Source organism: Anabrus simplex, chromosome 2 (genome assembly GCF_040414725.1).
Source record: "Anabrus simplex isolate iqAnaSimp1 chromosome 2, ASM4041472v1, whole genome shotgun sequence".
In the NCBI taxonomy this organism is placed as follows: domain Eukaryota; kingdom Metazoa; phylum Arthropoda; class Insecta; order Orthoptera; family Tettigoniidae; genus Anabrus; species Anabrus simplex.
Genome location: NC_090266.1, coordinates 734,439,336 through 734,460,633, shown reverse-complemented (window position 1 = coordinate 734,460,633; position 21,298 = coordinate 734,439,336). Strand labels below are relative to the sequence as shown.

The window sequence follows — 21,298 nt, the reverse complement described above, 5'->3', positions numbered from 1 at the left end:
TCGAGGTTGGAAATAGAGGATGTTTTAGAACAGTTGAGTGGTTCTGACGGAAGTTTGTTAGATTCAGATGGATCTTTGAGTGACGTGGTTGACATCGCTGTACGCTAAGTCCCACCGATCAATACTATTTATTGTGAATGAATTATTGCACTAGTACCGGTTTCGGCCTCTCTTGGATCGGTGGAACATTTTTCTTGTCTATTACATTGAATCCAATCAATACAGAATATGAAACTTATAAATAATAGTACGCTAAGTCCTCGTTTGGGAATCAGATACGATTGATTGATAGTGTGCAGAATGGCAATCTGCATGTCACGGTTAATACATTTCGGTGGGAAAAACGTGTAATTACTTGGGTCAAATAGAACAGTTTATAGGGAACCCGGGACCTCAGAATGAAGCAGCTGGGGAATGTGATGGCGTGACCGTTTTTGAGACGTTCTTTACGGACAAGTTAGTGGAAGTAATAGTTCGTGAAACATATTTATATGCTGAGCACAGAATCCGCTCTAGGGGCTTATTACCACTTTGTTCCAGAATGCGGGATTGGAAACCGGTCACAAAGGACGAGATATACATTGTGATTGCATTTTGTACGCTAATGGCTATAATACAAAAGCCTACGCTATGAAGCAATTTTTCCAAAAGCCCTATTCTGTCTATGCCAATTTTTGGGTCAGTTATTTCAATGGATGTATCAGAATGAATTATTAATTTTATGCATTTCAACAACGAGGCATTTGAGACATATCAGGGGCCCTCCAAACTTTTCAAAATTTATCCGATTATGTCCTGTGCTACAAACAGAAGATTTGGATAGAGACAGTGTTTCGGTGTCGAGACTGCGAAGCGGGTCTCCATGTTAAGAGATGCTTCAAGACGTTCCACACCAAAACTCAACTATTAAGATAAGATAACATTATATTTTCCAAAAGAATGGAGTTTTCTAAACATGCCTGTGAAAGTTTTATTGAAATCTGTAAAATAGTACCAAAGTTGTGTTGCTTTCAATAAAGCCTTGCACGAATCTGGGAAAGTATAAATACCACTCTCAGAACTCCTCCCACAGCACAGAGACGACCGGGCATTTAAATCCACCGCCCTGAAGGGTTAAGTATTTTTCTTCAAGTTTGTGTTTTTCATGTTTTTTTTACAACCTTACTACAGTGAAACCTCGTTAGTGCGTTCCTGATTAACCCTTTCCCCGCTTAGCACATAGCAAATTCAAAGTCCCGATTCTAATCTTTTTTAGTCTATATAAAAATACCTCGCTTTTCGCGTCACGAATTTTCGCTATTGCCATTTAGTATGATCATATTTTTCCTAGCCCTGAAAATGTTACTTGTCATCCCTGGTGAAACAAACTTGATTTCCAACTCGGGGAAAATCCGTCGCCACAGTTGCATGATAATGGAGAAAGGCCTTAAATTCCTGAACTTCACATGGATTAGTTGCACGTTCGGGGAGCAAGTTGTTCGCTTCAGGAATGTTCAATTTTTTTTTCTAGGGGCTTTATGTCGTACTAACAAAGATAGGTCTTATGGCGACAATGGGATAGGAAAGGCCTAGGAATTGGAAGGAGGCGGCCGTGGCCTTAATTAAGGTACAGCCCCAGCATATGCCTGGTGTGAAAGTGGAAAACCATCTTCAGTGCTGCCAACAGTGGGATTTGAACCCACTATCTCCTGGATGCAAGCTCACAGCCACGCGCCTCTACACGCACGGCCAACTCACCCGGTGAATGTTCAGTTTTGCTTGCCGGTTAGCAGCAAGATTGCTGAATAACACAGTGAGTCTATTTGTGGCAGTTGACATGGCAGACGCTATGACCATTACACTGCCCCCTCCTCAAGACTGCTCGTCCCGAGCTGCTCCACGATACGGTGCCAAGCGATCCAGGTGAACAACCATCATCTTCCCTCGGGGAGACCGCCAGATCCAGTAGACGTCGTTGATCCTGGTGACGATTGTATATGGGCCTTCCCATTATGGCTGCAGTTTCAGTGACTTCCCTTTCGTCCGCACTGGACGGTACAGCCACACTCTGTCACCTTCTTGGAAACCTGCAGAGTTCACGAGCATGTCGTAGCGGGCTTTCATCCTGTCGCTGGCTACCCTTAGATGATGTCGGGTATAATCGCGGATTTTATTATTTATAAATTTCATTTTCCGTATTGACAGATTCAAAGTATAGATAAGAAATGTGTTTTTCCACCATTCAATACACAATTTATTTTATTTTAATAGATTAAACTAGTACCGGTTTCGACTCTTTAACAGCCATCATCAGCTAGTACATGATTTGTTTTAGCCATTAGACAATTCACAAGTTGTTATTGTATTAGGCATCCGGATGTCTAATGGGGGATGGAAATGTATACAATAGCATATAATTAAAATATCAGTAGTCAGGGTAAAAAGTTACAAATTAGAACATGAGTATGTAAAACATATTAAAACACACAGGCCACAATATATAACATTTAAAAAGTTTCAACACATTAAAATGGTACGTATAGGTAGACACTTGTTAAAATTTTCAATTCATGCTATATAGATTCCATTCTTCTGTCCTCTGTGCAGTTCCTTTGCTTCTAAGTTATGTTGATTTTAGCTGCGTAAGGTAATCTTCGAGAACATTCTGAAACTGGTGTACGTCTTATTGATATGGGCCTTTGTCATGAAGAAATTTTGTTGTGTTATATATCCCAACTTGTGATATATTATGGCAAGTTTCAATATAGCAAATATAGCAAACAGCAGGTCTCGAGCTTGTATTTAGAAGTAGTTGGTGGCAACACCTCTCTCGTCTACGTTTGTTGTTGTAGTTATAGTTGTTGTGGAAGTCTTGTGCCGATGTGTTTGAAGACTTGTTGTGTTCTGGTTTTGCCTGGTTGGCTTCCGTATTATTATTTATAAATTTCATTTTCCGTATTGACAGATTCAAAGTATAGATAAGAAATGTGTTTTCCCACCATTCAATACACAATTTATTTTATTTTAATAGATTAAACTAGTACTGGTTTTGGCTCTTTAACGGCCATCATCAGCTAGTACATGATTTGTTTTAGCCATTAGACAATTCACAAGTTGTTATTGTATTAGGCATCCGGATGTCTAATGGGGGATGGAAATGTATACAATAGCATATAATTAAAATATCAGTAGTCAGGGTAAAAAGTTACAAATTAGAACATGAGTATGTAAAACATATTAAAACACACAGGCCACAATATATAACATTTAAAAAGTTTCAACACATTAAAATGGTACGTATAGGTAGACACTTGTTAAAATTTTCAATTCATGCTATATAGATTCCATTCTTCTGTCCTCTGTGCAGTTCCTTTGCTTCTAAGTTATGTTGATTTTAGCTGTGTAAGGTAATCTTCGAGAACATTCTGAAACTGGTGTACGTCTTATTGATATGGGCCTTTGTCATGAAGAAATTTTGTTGTGTTATATATCCCAACTTGTGATATATTATGGCAAGTTTCAATATAGCAAATATAGCAAACAGCAGGTCTCAAGCTTGTATTTAGAAGTAGTTGGTGGCAACACCTCTCTCGTCTACGTTTGTTGTTGTAGTTATAGTTGTTGTGGAAATCTTGTGCCGATGTGTTTGAAGGCTTGTTGTACCATTTTAATGTGTTGAAACTTTTTAAATTTTATATATTGTGGCCTGTGTGTTTTAATATGTTTTACATACTCATGTTCTAATTTGTAACTTTTTACCCTGACTACTGATATTTTAATTATATGCTATTGTATACATTTCCATCCCCCATTAGACATCCGGATGCCTAATACAATAACAACTTGTGAATTGTCTAATGGCTAAAACAAATCATGTACTAGCTGATGATGGCCGTTAAAGAGCCGAAACCGGTACTAGTTTAATCTATTAAAATAAAATAAATTGTGTATTGAATGGTGGAAAAACACATTTCTTATCTATACTTATAATCGTGGATGTCGTTGAGCCGATCCACCAACTCCCATGCATAGTCTGTCGCTGGTTGCTGCTGGTCTGGTGCAGAGCCGAACATTAGATCGCATGGCAGGCGGAGCTCCCTTCCGAAGGCCATGTTGGCAGGTGTCGTGCCCGTCGTCTCATGGGTGGACTCTCGATAGGCCATCAAGAAGAAGGGGACCCTCTCATCCCAGTCCTTCTGGTGCGCTGAAACCACCTTCCTGAGGTGCTCTTCGACGGTTTTCACAAAACGATCCACCATACCATCTGACTGAGGGTGGAGAGGCGTCATGCGTGTCTTCCGCACTTCTAAGCATTGCAGAACCTCTTGCATCAACCTGGACTCACAGTTTCTGCCTTGGTCGCTATGAAGTTCCCTCGGGACACCAAATCGACGGAAGAAGTTCTTGACAAAGACGTCGGCCACTGTCGATGTCTCTTGGTTTGGGATGGCGTAGACTTCCGACCACTTTGTGAAGTAGTCCATAGCCAGGAGTAGGTAACGGTTCCCGGCGTCAGATTCGGGGAATGGTCTAACGACATCAATGGAGATCCTCTCGAATGGTGCTCCAACGTTGTACTGCATCATTTGGCCCATACTCCTGGGATGTGGACCCCGGCTCGCCGTGCAGGGGTCACACAGCTGGCACATCCTCTCAACATCGTTCCTCAAGTGCACCCAGTAGTAATGCTGTCACGCACGATCTAGTGTCTTATTCACTCCCAAGTGGCTGGCAGTAGCGTCCGCATGCAACTCGGTCAGCACCTCTTTTCTCATGTTCCTGGGGATTATCAGCTTTGCAATGTGCTTCTTTCCGTCGGTTGATTCCCATGTGTGGGTAAGTACCCCGTCACTAACCATAAGAGACGACCACTGGGTCCAGTACGCCTTATAGGTTGGACTGCGTTCGGCGATGTCTTTCCATTCCAGCCTCTGACACAACTCTACTTCTTGTAAGATCAGCCCGATGTCATCGTCCTTCACCTGCTCCCTCCTGAGGGCGTCTCGATCCCATCATTCAGCGGCGGTGGCCCTCACGGCCCGGACGTCCACGATGCCTGCCTGTCTCTCCACTTTCTGGCAAGTGTGTACAGTTCGCAGGGCACGGTCTTCTCGATAGAGCATCGGCGTTGCAGTGCATCTTTCCTTGTCGGTGCTCGGTGGTGAAGTCGTACTCCTGAAGCCGTTGCACTCAGCGAGCTGTCTGACCTTCCAGGTTTCTGAAGCTTAGGAGCCAGGTCAATGTGGAGTGGTCGGTGCGCAGGCGGAAGGGCTGCCCATACAGATATTTGTGGAAGTGCTCCAAGGTCTTCATGATGGCCAGCAATTCCCGACGCGTCACGCAGTAATTGCTCTCAGCTTTTGACAACGTCTTGCTGAAATAGGCGATCACATTCTCCTGGCCTTCTTGCGCTTGTGACAGTACCCCACCAATTCCCACGTCGCTGGCGTCGGTATCGACAATGAACTTCTCCCCACGCTTGGGATATCCGAGGATGGGTGCAGTACACAGCGACTCCTTCAGCTTCCGGAAGGCAGCCTCCGCCTCGCTTGACCATTGGAAAGACCTCCTCTCCTCGGTGAGCCGTGTAAGAGGCTTTGAGATGTCTGCATAGCCAGCTATAAATCTGCGGTAATACGTGCAAAGGCCGAGAAAACTCCTTAGTTCTCGCTTGTCCTTCAGCACTGGCCAGTCCCTGACGGCTTCTAACTTCTCTGGATCCGTGGCTACTCCCTCCGATGACACGATGTGGCCCATGTAGCGGATCTCCTTCTGGAACAGCTGGCATTTTTCAGGATTTAACTTTAGGTGAGCCCCACGTAGCCTCTCAAACACTTTCCGCAGGTTCTCCACGTGCTCTTTGAACGTGCGTCCCACAATAATTATGTCATCCAGGTACACGAGGCAAGCGTCGTGAGTTAGCCCCCTCAGCACGGCCTCCATCAGTCGCTCGAAAGTCGCCGGCGCTTTGCAGAGGCCGAAGGGCATCACGGTGAACAGGTAGAGACCTTGGCCGGTTGAGAACGCCGTCTTCTCCTTGTCTTCCGGATGGAGCGCTACTTGCTAGTATCCAGATTTCAAGTCCAGAGTCGAAAACCACTGGGCTCCAGATAACGTGTCCAGGGTGTCATCTATCCGAGGTAATGGGAAACAGTCCTTCTTTGTGACGTCGTTCAACTTCCGGTAATCGACGCAGAAACGGAGTTCACCGTTCTTTTTTCTTCACCAGGACGACTGGCGATGACCACGGGCTGTTCGACTCCTCGATGACTCCCCGCTGCTTCATGTCATCTAGCATCTCGTCGATTTCCACCTTCTTCACCAGGGGTACTCTACGAGGTGGCTGTCGCATTGGAGCGGTCGGTGAACCGGATTCCATGAGCACGCTGTCCCCTTGTATGGGTTCCTCTAAGCGTGCCGTAACCATCACCTCACTGTTGGCTGGTATCACTTCGTTGCTGGCCAACATTAACCGCGCTACTCGAGGTTGCGTCCCTGGGCGTTGCAGCATTATCTCTTGTTTGCTGAGCCACAATACACGTCGTCCCACGTCGACAGTCGCCTCGTATTTCCGTAGCGCGTCTAGGCCCAGGATGACCTCATCCGTGATGGCGGCGACGAAGGCCCAGACTCGTAGGTGTCGTTGTCCCAGCGTCAGTTGAAGTAGCGCCTCCTTCAAGACAGGGATGGTGTCTCCTGAGGCCGTTCGCAGCAGATAAGGGCGGTGGGGTTCCCTCTCTGGCTGTCTCTCAGTGATGTTCGGCCTGGCGATGGTCAATGCCGCCCCCGTGTCTATTGTGACTCGGCACGGCCTGTCTCCGAGCCACCCGCCAGCAATCAAGCTGTCGTCGCTCCGCTCGGTGACCACATTTAGTGTGAAGCGAGGAGACGGTACTGACGGTGCCGATGAGCCCCTCTCCTTGTCGGCCCTTACTCGTTTCCCTGATCAGGGTCCGCCTCCATATGGCAGATCCTCCACAGGTGGCCACGCTCGCCACAGTTCCAACAGGTGATCTCCTTGGTGCGTAGGTGTCTCAGCGGCGGCGTACATCGTTCTCCCATAACGGCGCGGGTCTCCGGCGCGTCCTCGCTTCTTACGGCTTGTATTCTTGGTGACGGTGCCAATGTTCCCTTCACTGGCTCCACCCTCAGTGCTAACGTCAGTGCCTCTCTGAGGTCATGCTCCCCGCTGAGCATCAGCTTTTGACGGATCTCAGCGTTGCGGAGCCCATCAATGAATGTATAGGCTGCCTCCCGCTGAATGTGGTCCAGAGGCAGCCCATCCAGAGCCATGTGGACTAGCTGCTCCACATCTTGTGTGAATTCTTGCAGCGTCTCATTAGCGCGCTGGGTCCTCTTCCTTAGCTGGACTCGGTAGTCGGCTGCCAGCTGGTGGTCACCGTACCGGCTGTCGAGCGCTCTAACGATCTCGTCGTAAGTGGCTCCCGGCTGAAGGCTGTGTAGTACTTCCACTGCTGGTCCTTGCAGTGCAGCGATTAGGTACACAACCTTTTCCTCCAATGTCCAACCGTTGTGCACACACACACACGGTCTCGAATTCAGCCCGGAAGGTCCGCCAAGATGTTGTCCCGTTGAAGCACAGGGTTTTACTTTCTCGGCGCTGGAGCCGCTGTCACTGCGGGTGGCCCTAGCACGAGTCTCCATGGCTATCACTCTCGTATGCAGGGCACTTACTTCTTCCTTCAGGTCTCGAACCTCTGACTTTACAACCTACGGTATTTCTTTGATCTGTTTTTCAGTCAGTTCCTGTACATCCTGCATAATGTCACTCTTTAATTTTCTTTTGAGAGAGCGCATTTCGTGTTCTAATTTACCTTGTCCACCCTTAAGTTCACTTAATTCCAGTTTCAGTTCGCTCTTGATTTTGTCCTGTTGGGATGAGAGTTCGGTGAACTTACTGAGGAGAGCCTGAAACTGTTCGCTATCCATTTTACGATTCACTAGAAATTCCTAGTTACGAAAGTACTGCTACCAGTCGATCCCGCTTCTGACACAAGTTGTAACGAGTTGGCGGGGTAGTATGATCAATTAACACTAGACTTAGTAGCTTCAATACTAAGATTTATTAGCTAGGCACTAAACTACACAAGACTACACACAGCTTTTGCTCATAACACACACTTACACAGTTCGCGCACTCTCTCTCCCTTCATCTGTCACTTGTTCTCACACTACACAGTTTTACACTCACACACAAGGTCACACGGCTACATGTTCTCTCCTTCGCCAACAGTCCGCACTGTAGCACACTAGTCCGATAATCACGGCAGTTCACATACTTCACTACACTGGCAGTCGCTCATGACTGAACCACACCAACTTCTAACTCAGTCAAACTCTCCCCAACTCCAGGCAGGTTGTTCCTCTCTTATATATCTGCGCAGGCTCTTCTAGAATCGTCCGGATGCTGGATGGATCCAGGAACATCGCGAGATGAAACACTCCAGATTAATCGTGGAGTCATTTCCATACTCCTTTGCTACGGGACTGCGAGCGGAAGCAAGTGGGGCTGGCCTAGCACTTAAGCGATGCTAGTGATTGGCGCAGTTGAAGTGTAAGGGGTGGGTCTACACGGTGCCGGGCCGTGCCTACTGCCAGTTGACATGGCGGACGCTATGACCATTACAATATGGTATCTATCACAGAGTTCCAAGCATAACTCACACACACAGGCGTCGTTTGGTTCGTGATATAATTTGTTGCGACACACCTTGTGGTGAAAACCATGGATCGCCAGTCTCGTTATCACGTGTCGCATAGCATGATTAGCTTCCATCCAGGTTCTGTCTTGCATAGCAGATGTTGCATAGAAGTCCTTTGGTATGTTGTTTTTCTTCTCATTCAGATCTTGTATAAGCTGTTAAAAGCTGGTATTAGCTGGAAGTATGAGCTTGTATCTCAGATCCTCTATTAAGAAGGTCTCCCTGGTAAGCTCATACACTAGCCTCGATGTTGCATTCTGCGGGACTCCTAGAATTTCTCTTCAGGTATCTGGCCTTTACTCGCTTCAATTCTTCCAGCTGTTTGTATGTGAGGTATTCTCCCACTAATTCTAGGCCATATGTCAAAACAGGTAGTATCTTCAGCCTAAACAGGTGCATAGCTGTATTGATCGATAGTTGCGTGATGTTTCTGATTTCATTCATAGCTGTAGTGGTCGCCACTGCTCTAGATCTTATATGTAGTCTGAAACTCTTTCCTGTCATTTGGATTGTGAAACCTAGGTATTGAATGAACATTTGCTTACTGGTAATAGTGTGAGCTTGGGAGTATGGTAACAGGGTTGCCGACTTTGACTACATCAATAAACAGTTCACAGCGTGTGTGCAGGAATGTTGTAACAGTGGAAAATTTGACTACATCTACCATAAACATTTCACCAGTAGAGCTTCGGTATTGCTTTTGTCCAACATTATAAGTGTTAACTCCCAGTCTCATCTTGAATGAATGTTTGCCACCTGGTAACAGTGTGAGCATGGACATATTGTAACATGGTTGCCAATTTTGATGGCATCTTCAAACATTTGAGTGTGAGCACAGTAATATTGTAAGTGGGTGGCAAATTTGACTATGTCTACCACAAATATTTCACGAGGGTGTTCTCACTATGCAATAAAGCTGCTGAACCTAATAATAATAATAATAATAATAATAATAATAATAATAATAATGGTAATAAAGAGGAAAAGAAGCACATAGAACTTTTTCCCCCTAAATTGAATACATACTTTTAAGGCAGTACCTTTTTATCCTGTCTATATATCAGAAACTAAGCTGCAGTCATTTAAGAAATTTATAGGATTCAGTATGTAGATCTCATTTCACTTTTAATAGACCATGCTAAAACATTTTTTTGCCAAAGAAAAAATCAGAACCTTTTCATTTTAAGGTCACAAATTATCTGCTGCTGTCACAGTTCTTTAACGTTACAGGAAAGTGTGTATACATTCAATTTTTAAACTGTGCACAGCTCGAGGGCTTGCACAGAGGGGGGTGCTGTGTGGTCAGCGCAGCGTATCCTCTTGGCCGTTATTCTTGTTTTGCTAGACAGTAATCGCTATTTCACCATCAGATATAGCTTCTCAGTTGTAATCATGTAGGCTGATTGGACATCAAACCAGCCCTCAGACCCAGGTAAAAATCTCTGACGTCCAGGAATCAAACCCTGGGCCTACAGGTAAGGGGTATGTACTGTGCCCCTAGACCACAGGGTTGGCTTAATCATCCAGTATGTCATTTTTCTTCATAATCACTGGTCTCTAGTTTTGTAAACTAATTTAAATATAAAATTTTACCTTGAGAACTGAGACAGAGGAATCAACTGCTAGGCTCACACATTTAATATGAAAGGGATTCAGCACAGAAGTGGTCAGTCATGAGGTTACTTCACACATTGTCCTTCACCTATAGTATTTTAAGTTTCATCATTTCACTTTGGTTGTAGGCAAATTACACAAAACAGTTTAAAACCATTAGAACAGCAAGCACCAAAACTTACATCAGAAATCAGCACAGTGGAGAAGACATTTGAGTAGTCAATTCTGCAAAAGATAAAGAGACGTTCCATGTAGGGTAAGGATGAGAGTTTTGTGCATTTTCCCAGATGTATTATGCAAAGTACCTACTTGTAAGTTGCACAGCAATGTGCATTTGTCTAATAAGTTAACTTGTAAATCAATATAATTTTATCTCTCAACTAAGAAGAATCTTAGGTTACGAATTTCATTATGGTCCGTATTGACAGTTTGATCACTATCATAGGGTAGAGAAGGGTCCACCTATTCGATACCTTTAACTTGTATAGTGTCTTATATAATTGGGACTAGTTTTGACCCCATATGCACTGGGTCATCTTCAGCCACGATTCAATTGGAAAAATATATGCTCACATACAACACATAATAAATTAAACAATCTGGTGTGTCTCAGTTTACAATCCATATTTTAAAATATTGATAAAGTCCAATTGAAATCAAATGACACTTCAAAACTGCTGCTGTTGGTGCCGAACTGTGTCGTCGCTTCTACAGCAACCAAACATTCCTGAGTTGATCTGGGAGTTGGCATTCCCCATCTGCATAGATGAGTCACTTGGTTTATAAATTATGTTTTGTACAATAGTAATATGGGTAATCTTTTGTCGACGGGGAACATTCATAACTTGAATAGGTATTCCTTTTTGTCAGATGTAGTGATCTATTGTTTAATTTTGTTTTGAAGTGAATGTCTGAAAAGAAAATACATGAAATAAATTATTGAGAAAAGGTTATGAATTCCATTATGGTCCGTATTGACAATTTGATCACTATCAAGGGTAGAGAAGGATCCACCTATTCGATACCTTTAACTTGTATAGTGTCTTATATAATTGGGACTAGTTTCGACTCCATATACACTGTGTCATCTTCAGCCACGATTCAGTTGGAAAAATATATGTTCACAACAACACATAATAAATTAAACAATTTGGTATGTCTCAATTTACAATCCAAATTTTAAAACATTGATGAAGTCTGAACAACACATCCAAAATTGAAATCAAATGACACTTGAAAACTGCTGCTGTTGGTGCCGAACTATGTTGTCGCTCCTACAGCAAGCAAACGTTCCTGAGTTGATCTGGGAGTTGGCATTCCCCATCTGCATTGACGAGTCACTTGGTTTATAAATTACGTTTTGTACAATAGTAATATGGGTAATGGTTTGTTGAAGGGGAACATTCAGTAATTTATTTCAAGTATTTTCTTTTCAGACATTCACTTCAATACAAAATTAAACAGTAGATCACAACATCTGGTGAAAAGGAATACCCACTCAAGTTATGAAAATTCCCCTTCAACAAACCATTACCCATATTACTATTGTACGAAACATAATTTATAAACCAAGTGGCTCGTCTATACAGATGGGGAATGCCAATTCCCAGATCAACTCAGGAACGTCTGGTTGCTGTAGGAGCAACGGCATAGTTTGGCACCAACAGCAGCAGTTTTCAAGTGTCATTTGATTTCAATTTTGGATGTGTTGTTCAGACTTCATCAAAGTTTTTATATTTGGATTGTAATTTGAGACATACTAGATAGTTTAATTTATTATGTGTTGTTGTGAGCATATATTTTTCTAATTGGATCGTGGCTGAAGATGACCCAGTGTATATGGTGTCGAAACTAAACCCAATTATATAAGACACTATACAAGTTAATGGTATTGAGTAGGTGGACACTTCTCTACCCTCTGATAGTAAGAAGAATCTTAGCATATTCCATTTTTACTAAGAAACTTGGTTGGCCATGTGGTACAATTTGTGTGGCTGTAAATTTGCACTTGGGAGATGTTAGCTCCGACCTCACCACTATCAGCAGCCCAGGGTTGGTTTTCCTTGGTTCCCCATTTTCATGCCGGGCAAGTGCTGGGGTTTTACATTCATTAAGACCAAAGCTGACACCTTCCCATTTATAACCTTTTCTCATCCAACCATTGCTGGAAACCTCTGTGTTTTTTGGGCAACATTAAACAAACAGTAAAGAAGAAATTCATCATGATGATCCCAAGATAAACCTTTGGGGATTTATTAAAAATAATATGGACAAATTCTGAGATTTATTCAAAATATAAAGTCTACTTTGCAAAGAAATCACAATTAATATTCAATTTTGAAAACAGTATTTTAATAAAAATGTTATTGACATGTTGTGTGAAAGCTATTAACACCTGGTTTAAAAATAAGTCGTGGCCTAGTTCATAGTTAAATTGAATATGTAGCAAATATGTTTTTTGAAAATAATTTCAAAAAGTAAATTACAACCATAAAACTAATTAACTCCAAATCCAGTGGACTTACCGTTTGGGAATCTTCTCTATAATGATCCCAGGGTTCAGTATACCATATTTCATTGCAATCTGAAATGATGAGTTTAAAACCAGGCATTGATTTGAAATGACACTTCCCTTTTCCACATAGATCACTCAAATAGTCTAATTTAAATAAGTAGATTTAGTTTAAAAAAGTATAATATGTTTGTGTAATATTTTCTTTAGTCCTGAGTTTGGATGTTTGTGTATTTGTTTTCTCTCTTCTGAGTGGATTTTTTCTTCTTATGCTCAGAATGTATATACCTTATGTTTTGTTTCACTTAGGCCCAATGCATTTGGTCAGTGGAATGTACTTCCATGAGTAGAACCATATGCAGGGAGGTACACCTGCATCTATCCGTGTGAGTTAGGTTCAAGCCACTGGAATTGGGTAAGTGACTCGACCTTTGTCTTTCTTGCCATGAAATACCAATTAACTTAGCAGTATTTATATACTGTCACGCTAAGGCCCATCTTTGTGCTTATTCTGTATATCCTCCCCGATTCTGTTGCTTAGTTTCTTCTCATATGCTGTAGGTTTGCCGTATATGAGGGGGCACCGAAAAAATAAACGGAATAACATTGCCGTGGGCGAAGCTTGTATAGTATGCATTTTTGCCGCTAGGCGTGTTTCGCGCAACTTGTTGAAAGTTCAGTGCCGTCTCTGTTGTTGTCCTGGCTTGTTCTGTTCATCTGCAGCAATTATTTTTGCTAGCGCTGTTTTGTTCTTGTTTCGTTTGTTATGATGGCAGGTTTAAGTGAACAACGTGCAAACCTTTTGTTGGGAAGTTTTAAGAAGATTGTGCAGCGATGTTCCTTAAAAAAGGACCTGGTTTGTGGCAGAAAGGAGACGGTTTGTCAACCACGATAACGCACCTGCACACACAGCCATTTCTGTTAGCCAGTTTTTGGCTAAAAATGGCATGGTTCCGCTGTCCCATGCCTGACCTGGCTCCGTGCAACTTTTTCTTATTTCCACGCATGAAAAGACACCAATTTGACAACATCGAAGAGGTAAAAGAAACGAGGGAGGAGCTGTCAGCCATTTCTAAATATGTCTACAAAAAATGTTTCAGACAGTGGAATCACCAGTGGGACAAATATATTAGTTGTAATGGAGAGTATTTTGAAGGGGATAAGGTTGTTTTGTAAAAAAATTGAAAGTATATAGCTTTTAATAATTAAGTTTTTTGTGGGTACCCCCTCATAATCCCAAATACCACCTGCATTTTTAAAAAATATCGCTTCTAAAAATTGGGTGTGAGTCTTATTCAAGCCTTTCACTTTGCTCCGCGATACTTCAAGCGTCTTAGGGAGTGTTTGGTTTTTTTTGTGTATTTTAGTTTTAAGGTTTGGCACTGAATTCAACCACGTCTTCTGACAGTGTTTGTTCGAAAATAACAAGTTCACATGTGTGTACTGTATTGGTCTTTCTTATGTATTTCATGTGATACTGGAGATTTGTTGCATAATATAAATGTGTGTAAAACTTTCCTAAAAGTCGGCTGTAGTTTATAAGCTCAGTAAAATTATTTCTAAGTATGGAGCAACCCCGAAATCAAACATCGGCACACTCGTGGTCGCCGTGACTTGACAACTGAGCTTCTCAGCACGTGCTCCCCCAACCCCAAACAAACTTTCATGTTTCTTTTACAATAAGTGCTTGGCGTCAGGCAGTCTACATTCTTACGTTAGTAGAGTGCCACATAACATGAATTCAACAAAGTGTTTGGGGGTCTTTCACTGTAAGTTAAACACTGAAAGTTACAAAGGAAGCTGAAATGATTGGAAATCGTGCCACCGGTAAGAAATACGATATAGGTGAATCTTGTATTCGAGTTCGGAGAAAGAAGAAAGAATTTTTTTTAAAGACTAGCGGTGATCGTAGAGCTTTCTGCAAGCAGAGTGAACATTTTCATGAAACTGAAAGGATTCTGTACAAATATGTAACAGAAAAGTGGGAATTGGGATATGGCATATCTACCGAAATGTGCCAATTAAAAACATTAGAAATTGCAAAAGAACTTTCTACGCCATAGCTTAAAGTAAGCCGAGGATGGATCAGAAATTTCTATAAGAGGAATGGACTGAGCATTGGAAGGCGTACTACAATTTCGTAGCGTGTTCCTTCTGCCTATGAAGAAAAAAGTGTTTTCCTTCCAGCACCATATAATTCGGTAAAAAGCTAAGAAACAATGTTAGGTTTTGGTCCACCCAATCAATACAAATCACTTTACAAGTGAACTATTTAATTAGAAAACATATTAAATATATTTAGGGACATGTTTCTTCTCTATTTGAGACTTCATCAGCCATAAAATCGCGTGGTAGATTACAAAACTCAAAATTCAGAAATTGAAAAAATGGAAGAACCCAGTGCCTTTTTAAGGACATATTTGAGAAACGCAAAAGATATAAATACATTATTTACACAAATTGACCTCACTTCTTTCAAAAACTTTTGTTGCCTTCATTGTTAAAAGAATCAAATATAACTTGAAATATGACAAGCCTGTCATAACGTCTCGCATGGAATCAATGTCCATTGTTGCTGTCTGTATTTAAAACGGAAGTTCTTTTTGAACTGTTGAGAAAACGTTGGAGAACAAATATAAGTTCACGTATATTTAATGAGGTAGTTCCACACTTCTTGCAAACAATCTTTCTGCAAAGTTAAATATGAACGACCTTACTTGAAAAACGTTGCAAGCATTGTTGGAATCTGATAGTTTCAGTGTGTTGACTGGAGAGATCGAAATTCTGGCCTCGGAAAAAAAAAAGGTACTAAATCCATATCAGAACATTTAAAAGCATTAACGTGTAGAATTTTCTTTCAAATTGAGTTATTCTGGTAGAAGAAATCTGAAGGCTTTTGAGACCGCCTGTCGTATGGCAAAGACCAGCGCTGCATGACCACCATATTCGTGGCTTAAATATTAAGAATATTCCTTTTTGAAAAAGACAAGGTCTGGAAAGAACGAGATATAAAAATTAATGGGTTTAAAACCCTCAGATATCTAAGAAAAGAGATACCATCACGAATGTTTGAGGTAAAAGCTTGGCCTACCATAAATGAAACTCCCTATAGCTGGTTTAGAATGAGCCTCGCTCTGTCTTGCTTCTCGCCGTGCTACTGCGTGTGTTGCAGTCGAGTTTCTTTCGTTCAGCGGAACTTGGCTAGTTGCGGAAGGGGCGGGGGGGAACAGTGCTATTAGTGGGGGAAGGGGAATTAGCTCAGCCTGTAGTAGGAGCGGGAGGGCGGGAAGTTTGAATTAAATACCATCATGGAAAATTAATAATTTGAAGTCGCCTCCTCTAATTCAAACTTCCCGCCCTCCCGCTCCTACTACAGGCCGAGCTATTTCCCCTTCCCCCACTAATAGCACTGTTCCCCCCCTTCTGCCACTAGCCAAGTTCCGCTGGGCGAAATAAAACTCAACTGCAACACACACAGTAGCGTGGCAAGAAGCAAGTCAGAGCGAGGCTCATTCTAAACTAGCTATAGGGAGTTTCATTTATGGTAGGCTAAGCTTTTACGTCATGCATTTGTGACGGTATCTCTTTTCTTAGATATCCGAGGGTTTTAAACCCATTAATTTTTATGTCGTGTTTTCCAGACCTTGTCTTTTTCAAAAAGGAATATTCTTAATATTTAAGCCACGAATATGGTGGTCACGCAGCGCTGGTCTTTGCCATACAACAGGCGGTCTCATAGGGCTTTAGATTTCTTCTACCAGAATAGCTCAATTTGAAAGAAAATTCTACAAGTTAATGCTTTTAAATGTTCTGATATAGATTTAGTACCATTTCTTTTCCGAGGCCAGAATTTCGATCTCCCCAGTGAACACACTGAAACTATCAGATTTCAACAATGCTTGCAATGTTTTTTAAGTAAGTACGTTCATATTTAACTTTGCAGAAAGATTTTTTGCAAGAAGTGTGAAACTACCTCATTAAATATGTGTATATTTGTTCCCCAATGTTTTCTCAACAGTTCAAAAAAAAAACTTCCATTTTAAATATGGACAGCAACAATGGACAATGATTCCTTTACGAGACTTTATGACAGGCTCGTCATGTTTCAAGTTATGTTTGATTCTTTTAACATTGAAGACAACAAAAGTTTTTGAAAGAAGTGAGGTCAGTTTGTGTAAATAATGTATTTATAATGTTGCCATTGATGCTTTCATGGCCCGTACTTATAGACATTATACTGTATAGGCTTTTGGGCTTATGCCGTGTCAAGAAAACAAGGTGAAATTCTTTACGTTTCTCAGAGAACTGTGCTCTGTGTCATCAGGAGAAATCTCAACTGTCCAGGAGAAAGGCCTCTTAATCAATGACTTTAAATTTAGACGTTATAACAGAAGTGCAAATGGTACGTTCATTCGCCGCCTGATGGCTCCCAGGACGTGGCACAGCGCTAGCGTTCGAAGCGGAAGCTGACCAAACCATCAGAATCAGTCTAAGAAGAAGTGAAGGGAACTGCCTACTTGTCTTACATTCACAACACCACAGATCGAATTGCCAAGGTCCTCCGCAAGCACAATATAAAAACCGTGTTTGGCAACGCCACTAAAATTGCTCACAGTTTGAGTAAAACCAAAGACAAATTGTCCCCACTTTTACATCCTGGGGTATACGAAATTCCCTGTACATGCACTAAGGTATACATTGGCCAAACATGCCGGTCCATTGGTACCCATATCAAAGAACTTGAACGTAATATTCGTCTCAACCAACCAGACAAATCAGCAATAGCTGAGCACCCTGTATCGTCGGGTCATGATGTCATGTTCCAAGATGCTCGAGCTGTTACCCACTTTAGACACTACAGGTCCAAGGATTATACGGGAAGCTGTGGAAATACGTGGAAACCCTAACAATTTCAACAGGGACACCGGCTATCAATTAAGTAATACCTGGTTGCCAGCCGTTAAGAATTTATGTAGGTAGTTCCCTTCCCTGTTCCTTCACTGTTGTTATTTCGTCTCGATGTTTTCCAAATTCGTACGTTCCTCATCGCCAGATGTTTCATTCCAGGCTAGTGTCATGTCATACACCTGTCATGTCATATGTTACGTTGCGTACACATGTTATGTGAACCTCTTAGACTGATTCTGATGGTTTGGTCAGCTTCCACTTCAAACGCTAGTGCTGTGCCACGTCCTGGGAGCCATCTGGTGGCGATTGAACGTACCATTTCCACTTCTGTTATAACGTCTAAATTTAAAGAGTCGTTGTTTAAGAAGCCTTTCTCGTGGACAGTTGAGATATTTTCTGATGACACAGAGCACAGTTCTCTGCAAAACATAAAGAATTTCACCTTATTTTCTTGACACGGCATAAGCCCAAAAGCCTGTACAGTGTCAATGTATTTATAAATTTCGCGTTTCTCAAAAATGTCCTTAAAAAGGCGTTGGGTTCTTCTATTTTTTTCATTTTCTGAATTTTGAGTTTTGTAATCTACCATGTGATTTTATGGCTGATGAAGTTTCAAATAGAGAAGAAACATGTCCCTAAATATATCTATATATATAAAACAGCTTGTCCTGACTGACTGACTGACTGACTGACTGACTGACTGACTGACTGATTCATCATCGCCGAGCCAAAACTACTGGACATAAAGAAATAAAATTTTGGGGTTACATTCATATTAAGATGTAGGTGCTCGCTAAGAGAGGATTTTTGGATATTCTGTCGCTAAGGGGGTGAAAAGGGGGGTTAATTTTTAAAATGAGTGTATCTATATCTCAAAACTTTGAAAGTTTACAGATGTAAAAATTGGTATTTAGAATCTTCATTGAAAATAAAGAAACATGTATTTTTTTGTTTTCGGAAAATCCCATTAGGAGGGGTGAAAACTGGGGAAAAAATTGGTTGAATGCCTTTCAAGAGGATACTTATATCTCAGAAACTTAAGATATTACAGACCTGAAAATTGGTGTTTGGGATCTCCTTTAAAAATAAAGAGACACATATTTTTTGGTTTTTGGAAAATCCAATTAAAAGGGGGTGAATTTTTAAAATGGTGTATCTATATTTCAAAACTTTAAAAGTTTACAGATGTAAAAATTGGTATTTAGGATCTTCTTTAAAAATAAGGAAACACGTATTTTTTTGTTTTCAGAAAATCTCAATAGGAGGGGTGAAAAATGGTGAAAAAGGGGTTGAATGCCTTTAATCAGGATACCGGTACTTATATCTCAGAAACTTAAGATATTACAGACCTGAATGCCTTTAATGAGGATACTTATATCTCAGAAACTGAAGATATTACAGACCTGAAAAAAGGTATTTGAGATCTCCTTTAAAAATAAAGAAACACGTATTTTTTGTTTTTGGAAAATCCAATTAATGGGAGGGGGAAAAGGGGGGGTGAATTATTAAAATGAGTGTACCAATATCTCGAAACTTTGAAAGTTTACAGATGTAAAAATTGGTATTTAGAATTTTCATTATAAATAAAGAAACACGTATTTTTTGTTTTCGGAAAATCCCAATAGGAGGGGTGAAAGGGGTGAAAAATGGGTTGAATGCCTTTAATGACGATACTTATATCTCAGAAACTGAAAATATTACAGACCTGAAAATTGGTGTTTATGATCTCCTTTAAAAATAAAGAAACGCGTATCCTTTTATTTTTGGAAAATCCAATTAATGGGGGGTGTGAAAAAAGGGGTGAATTTTGAAAATGAGTGTATCTATAACTCAAAACTTGTCAAGTTTATAGATGTAAAATTTAGTATTTAGAATCTCCTTTAAAAATAAAGAAACACGTAATTTTTTGTTTTCGGAAAATTCCAATAGGAAGGGTGGAAAAGGGTGAAAATGGGTTGAATGCCTTTAATGAGGCTACTTATATTTCAGAACCTGAAGATATTACAGACCTAAAAATTGGTATTTGGGATCTACTTTAAAAATAAAGAAACAGGTATTTTTTTGTTTTTGGAAAATCCAAATAATGGGGGTTGAAAAGGGGGGGGGTGAATTTTTAAAATGAGTGTGTCTACATCTTAAAATTTTAAAAGATTACAGATGTAAAAATTGGTACTTAGAATCTCCTTTAAAAATAAATAAACGTATTTTTTTTGTTTTAGGAAAATCCCAATAGGAGGGGTGAAAAGGCGTTGAATGCCTTTAATGAGGATACTTATATCTCAGAAACTGAAGATATTACAGACCTGAAAAAAGGTATTTGAGATCTCCTTTAAAAATAAAGAAACATGTACTTTTTGTTTTTGGAAAATCCAAATAGTGGAGGGTTGAAAGGGGGGTGTATTTTAAAAATGAGTGTATCTATATCTCAAAACTTCAAAAGTTTGCAGATGTAAAAATTGATATTTAGAATCTCCTTTAAAAATAAAAGAACACGTATTTCTTTGTTTTCGGAAAATCCGAATAGAAGGGGTGAAAAGTGTGAATAAGGGGTTGAATGTCTTTAATGAGGATACTTATATCTCAGAAACTGAAGATATTACAGACCAGATAGTTAGTATATGGAATTTCCTTTAAAAATACAGAAACATTTATTTTTTTGTTTTTCGAAATTCTAATTAATGGGGGTTAAACAGGAGTGACAATTTTGGGGTGAATTTTTAGAAAGACTATATCTACAGCATATATCTTAGAAACGTAAAACGTTGCAGACGTAAAAATTGGTATTTGGAATCTCCTGTTAAAGTAAAGAAACAGGTATTGTCGGAAAACCCAGTGAAGGTTGGGGGGGAGTGAAAAATTGAAATATTTATTGAATTAATTGTATGAAGATACTTACATCTAATAAAAACTAAAGTTGTTGCAGACGTGAAAATTGGTGTTTAGATCTTCTTTAAAAATAAAACGACGCGTTTGGGGGGGGGGGGGGGCGGCGGAGAATCATTTTTTGGGGGCGAGTGTGAAAAGGAGTTTAATTCGTTTCATGAGGACACATATCTCAAAAACTGAAGATAATCGTTATTTAGAAGATCCTTTACTGTTAAAGAAATAAGTGTTTTTTGCAGCAAAATTCACTTAAGGGGGGCAGGGAGTGTGAAAGTAAGTGAAAAAAGTGAATCCTTTTTATGGGAATACTTATATCTCAAAACTGAAGGTAACACATGTGAACATTGGTATTTGGAATCTCCTTTAAACATAAAGGAACACATTTTCTTTTTGGGGGGGGGGGAGGTAAATCAACTCAACCGCGGTGGGGTGAAAACGGAGGTGAGACGAATTGATTTTACTGTTCCTTATCTACTTATAAGGAGCCTCCGTGGCTTAGGCGGCAGCGCGCTGGTTTCTCGCCGCTGGGTTTCGTGGTTCAAATCCCGGTCACTCCATGTGAGATTTGTGCTGGACAAAGCGGAGGCGGGACAGGTTTTTCTCTGGGTACTTCGTTTTTCCCTGTCAACATTCATTCCAGCAACACTCTCCAATATCATTTCATTTCATTTGTCATTCA

At 40.8% G+C, this 21,298-nt stretch overlaps 1 protein-coding gene across 4 annotated transcripts in view; it reads left to right on the top strand.

The window, feature by feature from the left end:
* LOC136864415 (uncharacterized) overlaps positions 1-21,298 on the top strand; it is a 312,192-nt gene that overhangs the window by 25,241 nt on the left and 265,653 nt on the right. For all 4 annotated transcript variants that reach the window (XM_067141385.2, XM_067141383.2, XM_067141384.2 and 1 more), the window contains one exon: positions 13,138-13,243. The gene's annotated coding sequence lies outside the window, so the exon portion shown is untranslated. The remainder of the gene's footprint in view (positions 1-13,137; positions 13,244-21,298) is intronic.